Genomic DNA, 12,835 nt, shown 5'->3' with positions numbered 1-12,835 from the left:
AAATTGCTCGTATGTCGGGGCACTGGAATGTCAAGGTACTAACGTACAGTGAAAGTACTTAATTAAGTCTATATTAGGTCATCGGTGCAAAACTCAAGATGAGTAGGGTGACAGCTCTCCCTGAGTCTGTTTGTTTTGGCTAGTATAGTCCTTTAACGCATGTCAGAGGGCAGCAGGTTGAAGAGGTGGAACCGGAATGTGTGATGCTTTTTTTGTAATCATCTTTGCCCTTCCTAGGCATGATGAGTTTTAGATGGTGGAATGGGGATGTAGGGGGCAGTTTTTTGTGTTGATCACCCTCTGCACTCTTTTCCTCTCTCCTTCTGTGCAGCTTGCGTGCCACATTGACACTGCATAGGTCAGCATGCTCTCAGGAAATGTAGCCTCTGCTGCGCCTTCTTGAAGAGTGCTGTGTTTTTTTCTGCCAAAGAGAGGTCAGTAGAGATATGGACCCCAAGAAATGTGAAATTCTACACTTGCTCCACACATTCACCATTGATATACAGGGGGCAGGAGTGGCTTTGGTCTGTCGGATGTTCAGGATGAGTTCCCTATTTTTGGAAATGTTCCGCGCCAAGTTGTTGAGGCTGTTTCGTTCCCCTCTGAGATCTTCCACCATCATCCACAAATTTTACAATGATGTTCTCAGGGTGCATGGGTCTGCAATCTTGTGTGTGTGTAGAGCAAATATAGTATTGGGCTCAGCACACAGCCTTGGGGCGAGCCAGTGCTGAGTGTGTGAACGGATGAGAGGTGGCGACCCAGTTCCAAGTGCTGAGGTTGGTTGACTAGAAAGTCCTTAATCCAGGAGCAGGTGGAAGGTGGGTTTCCTAGGTTGGCCAACGTGGGCATAAGAATGTCCCGTGTTATTGTGTTAGAGGCTGAGCTGTAGTCGATGAAGAGCTTTCTGACATAGCTCTCACTTTTTTCAAGGTGACTCAGTGCAGTGTGGATGGCCGATATATTTGGACGGTATGCCAACTGATGCAGTTCGCGGATGAGAATGGTTGTAGGACCAGTTTTTCAAAGAACCTTTTGATGATTTTGAGTACTACTGGGTGGAAGTCATCCAGGTTGTTTGTGCTGGCTTCTTGGCCACTGGGATGATGGTGGCCCATTTTAGGAAAGCCGTGATGGTGGCTTGTTTTAGTGACAGGTTGAAAATATCAGTGAAGACTGGTGCTAGTTGGTTAGCACATGCCTTGAGTACTTTCAACTGGTATTCCATCCAGTCCTGTGGCCTTCCTGGGGTTGAGAGCATGGAGCACACGTCTCACATTCAGTACCTCCACAGTGAATAGGGTAGATTTGATCAGACCTGGCTGGTTTCTACAGAGCGCTAACTCTGAACATTCTAAGAGCCACTGTAATTGAGGCCAGCGAGTTTTTGGTATATAATAGAAATCTAACTCTAGCACGACAATTTACAAAACAAAAAATATCAGATCCAGGAAGTGTATTGTAGCGTCTCTTGTGTGTGGCAACGTGATGCATTCGTGGGTGCAGGGGCTGATGAGTACTGCGACCATGACTGTAGATAGGTATTAATGAGGCTATACTGTGTCGATGTTGTGAGTGAGGTGAGTGCCAACTGAGCCTGTCTCGCCTGAGGGGGGCACTCAAGAGCAACTTTTTAAAACACTGCTGCATTTGTACTTTAGCTGAATGCACTCTTTTTGAAGTGAACTACACAGTCACCTCTAGAGCCAGTCCTTGTTGATGTGTTGGAATTTCTTTGCAGAAAATCTTGCAGTGGAGGAGGGGCTTTGTGTTGGAAGATTTTGTAATCTTAGGTGGCATCTGCATATTTCACAGAATTGTCCCAGTTCAGGTGTTTGTGTTTTTTAAATATATGACAGTGGTCGTGCGTTTTTTGCTTTCTGTCCAATACTTTCAGAGCTTGCCTACAAATGATTTGAATTGTTTTTTTATATTGTTTTACAGGCTGATGACCAACTTGTTAGAGAGTAAGTCATGTGTGTTATGATCATTGTGTCAAAATATAATAATAATAATAATCGGACGTAGGCCCTGTCGTCATCATCAACAACAAAAAAGCCTACTTGTCATCACACCCAGAAACTGCGTATGATGAAATTGGTGGTGCATCTCCATAAGCTGTGTTTACTCGGCAAAAGACTTAAATAAGTGATAGTTACGGACTTGTAATTTGGCATTCTGCTGTTATGGATACAGGTCACTTAACTCTCACTGTCTTTCATTTACCTTCAGTCAGCTAGTAGGAGGCAGATCACCACCCAAACATCTTTTCATATTACCTCAGAAGGGAATGTGTGTTGTGTTACCGCAAATTTAGAGTTCTGATGGATGTGGGGAAAAAACTGTCCTTAAGCCTATTTGTCCGTACTTTGTGGGACCTATAGCGTCTGCCAGAGGGCAGCAGCTGGAACAGATTGTGACCAGGGTGGTAAGGGTCCCCTATGATGTTCCTGGCTCTGCTGAGGTAACGAGGGCTGGCAATGTCTTCCAGTGAGGGCAGAGAGCAGCCGACAATCCTCTGGGCAGTGTTAATCACTTTCTGCATGGCCTTTTTGTCTGCCACCGTGCTTCCAGCATACCACACTGTGATGCAGTATGCGAGGATGCTCTCGACATTTCTATAGGAATTCTATATAATGTTACTGACTCAAGTGTTAGATTGTTTGATGGTGTCAAATGCCTTTTTGAGATCAATGAAGACCACACCAATAACCCCGCCTTTATGTAGTTTTGATGTTATGTTTTCTAGAAAGAAGAAAACTGCCGTTTTGGTAGAATAATGTTTTCTAAAGCCGAATTGCAGCCTGTTAAGGATGTATGGACTGGTGTTAATGTGATCCACAATTTGCTCCGCTACTATCTTTTCCAAGACTTTTGAGACGGCTGGAAGGAGGCTTATAGGTCTGTAGCTGTTGGTTAATGTGGGGTTCCCTGATTTGAGGACCTGTGTGATAACTGGGCACTTCCAGGGTTCAGCGAAGAGACTCTTGTTTATGGATTTGTTTACAATAGTGATTAATGGAGCTATGAGAGATTATTTGTGGTATTTCAGACATGTTACATCCATGTTAAATGCATCTTTTGCTTTGGTGCTTTTGAGACCAGATACCGCTTTCTTAACTTGTGACTGCGAAACTATGTTAAGATAAAGAATGGTTTCATTGGTGTTTAGTCGTTGTGGTGGGTGATATACTATTTGAGGGATGCTAGGTGTCAGTTCTTTAACAGAGTCTATAAAGTAATCATTTAAAGTTGTAGCTATGTTCCTTGGGTCACGGATTGTTTTCTCCTTCAATTGTAGTTCCTTTATTTGTTTGTGCTTTGAAGTATTTCCTCCGTGTTTTGTAATATTTTTCCAGATCTCTTTAGTTTTCCCTTTTGCGGTGTTAATTATGTCTATAAAGAAATGTGATTTTGGAGTCCAAATTTGTTTTATTACTTTATTTCTTAGAGAAGTACAGTGGGGCAAATAAGTATTTAGTCAACCACCAATTGTGCAAGTTATCCTACATGAAAAGATTGGAGAGGCCTGTAATTGTCAAATTGGGTAAACCTCAACCATGAGAGACATAATGTGGAAAAAAATACAGAAAATTATATAGTTTGATTTTTAAAGAATTTATTTGCAAATCATGGTGGAAAATAAGTGTTTGGTCAATATCAAAAGTTCATCTCAATACTTTGTTGTGTACCCTTTGTTTATTTTTAAAGAATTTATTTGCAAATCATGGTGGAAAATAAGTATTTGGTCAATACCAAAAGTTAATCTCAATACTTTGTTATTGGATTGGATTGGATAACTTTATTCATCCCGTATTTGGGAAATTTCGTTGTCACAGTAGCAAGAGGGTGAGGATGCAGAAATAGGAAAGGCATTTTAGACATAAATAGATAGGTAATAAGTAAGTTAATAAATAAATACATGAATAAATATATAAATAAATAAGTGTGTTGATATATATATATATATATATATATATATATATATATATATATATATATATATATATCAACACACTTATTTATCAGTGGCGGTCCGTGCATTTTGGGGTAGCGCCATCTGCTATCGGAATCAATCCAACATTCAAAAATTTTATGGCTATAAAACCTCCACAGCAGCTACAGCTGCGACACATAAAAAAATCATCAATAATAACCTCATACAATTGAAATATTATTCAGGAATATAGCCGTATTTTACTCACCAAAAATTATTTTTAACTGTACACAATATCCATCCTCCTTTCTTTCTTCCTTCTTTTCTATCGGCATCGAAGCTAATGCTGATAGTCGAGCCTGTCCTGTCGTGTTTTGACATAGTCCGTCTTGAAAATGGCTTTAAATCAACACAACAATATATTTGCTTGTGCAGCTTGCTCCAAATACAGTTTGGTAGCTCTTTGTAGTTAGCGCACTGAAACTGGCGCACACAGCCTTTTCCCGGCTGTAACAAGCTTGCTAGCTTCGGGGTTGACCGCCCTTTCTTAATGATGTCCATTCTTGGGGGGAAAAGTCCGTCTGGAAAATAGCTTTGTGAGCAAATCTGCAACCAAATCAATTTGTTTTCCTCTGCCGGCCATTGTGGGTGGAGTTTGCGATCTCTGGCTGCCTCACTATGGCTTTGGCCCGCCTACTCTAGCTAGCCAATCATAGTTGGCGAAAGCAATGACGTATCCCAGCCAGCAAAATGGCAATGCCTGCAAAAAAGCATTGTGGTGTTGCCAACTCGAAATCTGATTGGTTAAAAGCAACAGTCTTGTTTAATGCAGCAGAGCCCACAGAACTGGTTGTGAAGGTTTTGAGGCAGATTTCTAATTCTGGCAACAAATAATGGCTGAAATGTGATTGGTTAAATGCTTCAATATGAAAACACACATCTGGAAGCAGTGCAACCAGGGGGGAAAGCAATGAAAGGAAGCTAACAGACCATTTGGAATAATCAGTATTGATGGACAAAATATAATATATGATTCAGATATTTCTTAGGCCAGCAGAGAAGGCCTTGAAGGCCCTGAAGGCCCGCCACTGATATATATATATATATATATATATATATATATATTTCAGCAACACACTTATTTATTTATATATTTATTTATGTATTTATATATTTATTAACTTATTTATTACCTGTCTATTTATGTCTAAAAGGTTTTTTCCTGTGTCTGCATTCTCACCCTCTTGCTACTTGACAATGAAATTTCCTGAATACGGGATGAATAAAGTTATCTAATCTAATCTAATCTAAATTATCCAGTGGCGGGCCGTCAGGGCCTTCAAGGCCTTCTCTGCTGGCCTAAGAAATATCTGAATCATATTATATTTTGTCCATCAATACGTACTTATTATTCCAAATGGTGTGTTAGCTTCCTTTCATTGCTTTTCCCCCTGGTTGCATTGGTTCCAGATGTGTGTTTTCATATTGAAGCATTTAACCAATCACATTTCAGCCATATTTTGTTGCCAGATCAGATCTGCCTCAAAGCCTGCACAATCAGTTCTTGCGGGCTCTGCTGCATTAAATTAGACTGTTGCTTTTAACCAATCAGATTTCGAGTTGGCAACCCCACAATGATTTTTCATAGGCGTTAGCATTTTGCTGGCTGGGACATTTCATTGCTTTCACAAACTATGATTGGCTAGTAGGCGGGCCAAAGCAGTACCGAGGCAGCCGAGATCGCAAACTCCACCCACTATGGCCGACAGAAGCAAAAACAAATAGATTCTGTTTGCTCACAAAGCTATTTTCCAGACGGACTTTTCCAGAAAAAAATGAAGCAATATTGGCCCATCATTAAGAAAGGGCGGTCAACTCCAAAGCTAGCAAGCCTGTTAAAGCCGGGAAAATGGTGTGTGGGGCACTTTCAGCGCGCTAACTTAGCTCCACAAGCAAATAGTATATTGTTGTGTTCATTTAATGCTATTTCCAAAACGGACTATGCCGGAAATATGACAGGACAGGCTCGACTTTCATCATTAGCTTCGATGGTGATAGGAAAGAAGGAAGAAAGAAAGGAGGATGGATATTGTGTAAAAAGGATTTTTGGTGAGTAAAATTACAAATATGGCTATATTCCTAAATAATATTTCAATTGTGGGCCAAGTTCTGATATCTGAAAAGCTCCAGTGTTTGTATTTAAGCTCCAGTGTTTGTATTTAATCACAAAATGCTGCTAGGAAGTGGATTTTACCCCAGTTTAATTTTTGGCGTTTCACCATTGACGTCCATCGCTGTCTTTTGCCGGGAAAAATCACCCCCCTGGCCTGGTTGTAATGTCTCAAAAGCTCCAGTATTTGTATTAAATCAATAAATGATGCTAGGAAGTGAATTTTACCTCATTTTAGTGCATTTTTTGTCATTTTACGTATGGACGTATCGACGTTCATTGCTGTCTTTTTACCGGTGAAATGATACTCCGGGACCGGTTCTGATGTCTAAAAAGCTCCAGTATTTGTATTTAATCAATAAATGCTGTTTTTGGCTGGATTTTACCCCATTTTCGGGCAATGTTTGCCCGTACGCCATTGACGTTCATCGCTGTCTTCTCCCGGGAAAATCACCCCCTGGCCTGGTTTTAATGTCTAAAAAGCTCCAGTGTTTGTATTTAATCATGAAATGCTGCTAAGAAGTGGATTTTACCCAATTTTTGTGCATTAATTTATTGATTATTTTTTATGTGTCGCAGCTGTAGCTGCAGTAGAGGTTTTATAGCCATAAAATAGTTTTTGAGGGTTGGATTGATACGTTGAAGGCGCTACCAGAGAATGCACCGCCCGCCACTGTAATTATTCCTAGGTATGGGTCAGAGTGTGAATGGTTGTCCGCCTCCTTGTGACCTGCGATCGATCCACCAATACAGGGTGTCCCCCGCCTCTGGCCTAAAGTCAGCTGGGATAGGCTCCAGCACCCTGTTGAAAAGCGCTATAAAAGGTGTAATTCAATTTACCAGGACCTTTCAACTCTAATGGATTGGACGTCTTTCACCGTCAATGTAAGACAGAACATCTTTTTGAATATCTAACGTTGCTGACAGTTTTCCAAATGCATGTATTTCGCAGAAAATCCTAATCTGTGATTGTGCACATTCTACTTCAACGGAGACGTCTCAGAGGACAGTATTATTTTCTCTCCTCTTTTTTTCTTCCTCCACAAGACTCGTACACCGGGGGGAAATCGATAGCCTGATAGAGTATGGACTCCTTAATGAGGACGGCAAACATCTTGGTAAAGACCCATAATCCGGCATTTAATCCCTCGTTACACAATCATCTGCATTCGGTGTCCTGCCGTCTGCCTTTGTCTCTTTTATCAATGCGCTTCCGGATCGGCCAATGCGTATGCTTCATCAATGGGAGAGTTAGGGGTATTATTTTAAAGTCACCAAAAGACTGACAAGATAATCGCAAAAAATTAACTACTCAGTGTCTTTCCAAAAGTCACTTTCTGTTGATTTTGGATAACTTCTTCCATTTTGAGGTGTTCTAGAATCACTTCCTGTACATTTTGGATATTTTCCCCTTTAATTTTAAGACGCTTCCTTTTTATTTCAGGTCATCCTCCTTTTTTCTTTCACGTATTTATGGGTCAATTTCTGAATATTTTTAGGAATTCCCAGGGAATTTTGTGTACATGTTGGGGAACTTCCTTTTAGATTTTGGAGCATCAAAGGCCACTTCCTATATGTTGTGGAACATTGCGGTTCCCTTTCTGTATATTTGAATAATTTCCTGTCGATTTTGAGATGTTTATGGGGCCACTTCCTGTTTATTTTTTAACATTGGGGGATAGATTCCTTTTGATCTTGTGTCACTTCATGTATATTTTGGGGCAATCCGGTGTGACTATAATGATACATATTTTTGATGATTTCCAGACAATTTTAGCTTCCATTATGTTGTTTATTTCCAGATGGTCAGAACCTTTTGGCTTTTCCTGCTATTGGCCGATCACACAACTGTGAGACGGCTCACTTGGTCGTAATCCGCTCCCATCCAGATCTTCCCCAGCCTCTTGCAAGAAAGACGCAGTATTAGCCAGATAAAGGCAGGCTCTACGGGAGCCTTCCTTTCTTTTGTGTCTGTATCGGCTCCACTGATGTCTTAAGCTTCGCCTTATTTTCCATCTCTTTTATCGTTATAGCAATATTCTGCTCGGGTTTTATGGACTCTGCCACGAAGAAAATAAAAATACAGACATTGAAACACATCTGATATATGTATGTATACACACACACATATATATATATATATATATATATATATATATATATATATATATATATATATATATATATATATATATATATATATATATATCATTTATAGACTCTGTTAAAGAACTGACACCTATATATATATACCGTATTTTCACGCCTATTTGGCGCATCGTTTCTTACGCCGCAGTGTCAGTAACGAGTGCTATTTCTGCATTTTAGACACACAAAGCACGCACCATTTCATTAGACGCATATACAGTGGTACCTCGTCATACGACCGCTCGTCATACAAAATGCTCGTCTTACGGGGGAAATTTCGATCGAATAATTCGCCCGTTATGCGGTCAAAATTTCGTGATGCGACCAAGCCAGGTCTTTTTTGCATATCTTTCGTGTATAACAATATTTACGAGCACGGAACGATGAATTCAAACGAGTTCCTCCTCGGACCAGGAAACGCACAACGCGCATGCAAAAAGAAGGCTTTCTGGGTAATGAAGTATACTCCTGCAGACAACACCCATAGGCAATGGCAACCTTTCTCAGAATAAAACTTCATTACCCACAATCAATACGTGGGAAGCTCAGCTATGTCATTTCCTGTTGTTCTTTCTTAGGAAAGGTCCCGCGATCGTTCCTTAAAGACTATTTCTCGTTGGCAAGTGGTCGTGCGTTATCCTATTGTGAGGACATTTGTGTGCATCATTTTGGGAATATTTTGAAGGCAATACAACAGCAAACAGTCCATCGATAGCGAACGTGAGGGCGTAGGCGTGGCAAACCGCCAACCCGAAAAACGAAGGTAACAAAAGATTACAACAAAAATAGAATTCAGTTGTGTAAAGTTACATTAAATGTATGTTTGAGTGTCTGTATATATTAATCCAAGTTAATTTAAATTTGTTTGTTCCGTTTACGAGTGCATTGTCGTGGAAAAAAACGAACCCCACCCCCCCACGCCCCCAAACGTCTCTGTCTCCCGTCGGCGAAATCTGCCCAATTTTAGTTAGATTAAACACATTTTATTACTATTAAACCACTAGTTATGTGGTACTTTGTTAATAGATGGCGAATTAGAAGAAATAAAACATTTTTTCCAATCCAATATCCTGTTTTTGGTGTTTTTTCAGAGGGCTGGAACCAATTAATTTGTTTTCCATTCATTTCAATGGAAAACGTCCGCTCGAGTTACGAGAATCTCGTCATACGAGCTCAGTTCCGGAACGGATTAAGCTCGTATCTCGAGGTACCACTGTATATTATATATTTCAAATGGATTAAGATCGAAACGCAATAGCGCTGGCTACCGGAAGCAGCTTATTTCCGGGTTTCGGTGCGCAGTGACTGCTGGGAAATATAGTTCTTGGGCGCTACACCCACACGCTAAAAACACGCTTTAAAAAGGCAACGGAAGCAAAACTGAGTTCGGTAGTGCTTTATTTGGACATTTTACAATTTACTCAAGTCATCATCACCTTCAAATTGCTCAAACTCCTCATCTTCTGTGTCAGAATTAAACAATTGCCCGAACGAGCCTTCCAAATAGCCCCCCCCCCCGTTCTCAGAGTCACCGTAATTTCCATGTGGCTCCTTAGAAATTATGCTGGCTTTGGCAAAAGCTCGAACAAACGTGCAAGCAGACACGTTCGCCCAGGCGGCAACGATCCATTGACAAATCGTAGTGTAAGAAGCCCGGCGCTGCCTGCCACTTTTCGTGAAGCTGTGTTCGCCAGCGATCATCAACTGCTCCCACGCCGCTCGTAACTTTGATTTGAAAGCCCGGTTGATGCCGATGTCCAGCGGCTGTAATTCTTTGGTCAAGCCTCCGGGAACTCTGAGTATACGTCACGTAAGCACGCATGGAGTCGGAAATCAAAACAGACGGCGAGCCGTCATATACGTCACGAGCGCCGCCGAGACTGGTTACGTGACGTATAAGGTCTAAGGTTTTAATCCAGATCAACACTCCTCGGATCCCGGGACTGGGTGAGCTGTCAAGTCAATAGTCCTCGGATCAGGGCAAAACAATTAAATGTCCTCGGAGCCAGCTGCAGGGGGTAGTGTCCTTCCATAACAATTATACTAAGCGTTTGTCTGCTTATACTGATTAATATTTCGCATATACATATAATGATTAATATTCCACACATACATATAATGATTAATATTTCTTCGTTGTACACACTCATCTAATAGTACCCAAGATAACTCCAATATCTCTCTCTGTCTCGCTCTCTGTCTCCCTCTCTCTGTCTCTCTCTCTGTCTCTCTCTGTCTCTGTCTCTCTCTCTCTGTCTCTCTCTCTCTGTCTCTCTCTGTCTCTCTCTCTGTCTCTCTCTCTGTCTCTCTCTCTCTCTGTCTCTCTCTCTGTCTCTCTCTCTCTCTCTGTCTCTGTCTTACTGTCTCTCTCTCTGTGTCTCTCTCTGTTACGATCACGCTGCGTCGCTGCGTCGTCGCAGCGCGATCGGGAATGTCTTAGGGGACCCATGCGCAGGAGACGTGAGTTGACTCGAGCCAGTTCACTTCAAACTATATTCTTTAATGAATAAACAAAGGTCTACAAATCCACAATGGCCTGGAACAGAACGGCAGCATGCTACGCACACGCACAAACAAAAGAGACGATCCGGCAATGGTCCTCTGACACATTGCTCCTTAAATAATAAAGCCAGGAAGCAATCAGCAGATTGACTGCAGCTGATTCCCTGACGGCACGTCAGGAGGGACAAAACAGGCCACTCCTGACAGTACCTCCCCTCTAACGGACGGATCCCAGACGTCCTAATGCCTAATGTCCATGAAAAACGAAAGCTAAAAATCAGGCAGGGAGGGAGGGCGGGCAAGCTCCGTTCTCATCGTCTGGGGGGCGTCCCTGCCAACCCGTGAAGAGACGAGAGAGGGACCGGTCCGGCGGGCGTCCGCGCCGGCCGGTGAAGAGGCGTGGGAGTGGCCGGCCTGGCGGGCGTCCATGCCGGCCAGAGACGAGGCGAGGAAGTGGTCGGTCCGGCGGGCGTCCGCGCCGGCCGATGACGAGACATGGGAGTGGTCGGTCCGGCGGGCGTCCGCGCCGGCCGATGACGAGGTGAGGAAGTGGGCGGTTGGGCGGGCGTCCGCGCCGGCCTGAGACAAGGCATCGAGGTGGGCGTCCGCGCCGGCCGGTGAAGAGGCGTGGGAGTGGCCGGCCTGGCGGGCGTCCACGCCGGCCAGAGACGAGGCGAGGAAGTGGTCGGTCCGGCGGGCGTCCGCGCCGGCCGATGACGAGACATGGGAGTGGTCGGTCCGGCGGGCGTCCGCGCCGGCCGATGACGAGGCGAGGAAGTGGGTGGTCGGGCGGGCGTCCGCGCCGGCCTGAGACAAGGCATCGAGGTGGGCGTCCGCGCCGGCCTGAGACGAGGCATCGAGGTGGGCGTCCGCGCCGGCCCACAACGAGGCATCGAGGTGGGCGTCCGCGCCGGCCTGCGACGAGGCATCGAGGCGGGCGTCCGCGCCGGCCTGCGACGAGGCATCGAGGTGGGCGTCCGCGCCGGCCTGCGACGAGGCATTGAGGTGGGCGTCCGCGCCGGCCTGAGACGAGGCATCGAGGTGGGCGTCCGCGCCGGCCTGAGAAGAGGCTTAGGAGGGGCCTATCCGGCGGGCGTCCACGTCGGCCCTTGGAGAGGAGAGGGAGTAGCCGGTCCGGCGGGCCTCCCGCTCTCGCCGCCGCCGCCAACCCCCTCGTCCAGGGGCGCCGGAGAGTTGCTCTCGCTGTCGCCGGCCCCCTCGTCCGGGGGCCCCGGCGAGTCGCCCTCGCCACAGTCGCCGGCCCCGTCGTCCAAGGGCGCCGGAGGGTCGCTGCCGCCGTCGCCGGCCCCCTCGTCCAAGGGCGCCGGAGGGTCGCTGCCGCCTTCGCCGGCCCCCTCGTCCAGGGGCGCCGGAGGGTCGCTGCCGCCTTCGCCGGCCCCCTCGTCCAGGGGCGCCGGAGGGTCGCTGCCGCCGTCCCCGGGCCCTTCGTCCAGGGGCGCCGGAGAGTCGCTCTGGCCATCGCCGGCCCGCTCGTCCAGTGGCCCCAGCGCGTCACCGCCGCTTCCGGGCGGGCAAGAGCTGGGCGGGCAAGCGCTGGGCGGGCAAGCGCTGGGCGGGCAAGCGCTGGGCGGGCAAGCGCTGGGCGGGCAAGCGCTGGGCGGGCAAGCGCTGGGCGGGCAAGCGCTGGGCGGGCAAGAGCTGGGCAGACCGGAACTGAGCAACCAGGAACTGGGCGACCAGGAACCGGGCGAACAGGAACCAAGTGACCAGGAACTGGGCGACCAGGAACTGGACGGACCAGCCGGCACCGAAAGCCTGGTTCGTGGCTTCGGCACGAGTGCGACTGGCGGCACAGGTGGCAAAGGGAGTAACTTGCGTGGCTTGGGCACGGGTATTTGAGGAGCTTGGAGCGGCGTGGTCGGCCGAGGAACTTGGAGCGGCGTGGTCGGCCGAGGAACTTGGAGCGGCGTGGTCGGGCGAGGAGCTTGGAGCGGCGTGGTCGGGCAAGGAGCTTGGAGCGGCGTGGTCGGGCGAGGAGCTTGGAGCGGTGTGGTCGGGCGAGGAGCTTGGAGCGGCGTGGTCGGCCGAGAAGCTTGGTCAGGGGCTCGAGCGTCCAG

The sequence above is a fragment of the Stigmatopora argus genome, chromosome 18, assembly GCF_051989625.1.
Source record: "Stigmatopora argus isolate UIUO_Sarg chromosome 18, RoL_Sarg_1.0, whole genome shotgun sequence".
NCBI classification, from domain to species: Eukaryota; Metazoa; Chordata; class Actinopteri; order Syngnathiformes; family Syngnathidae; genus Stigmatopora; species Stigmatopora argus.
The sequence above is the reverse complement of the archived record's forward strand: the minus strand, read 5'-3'. Positions refer to the sequence as shown.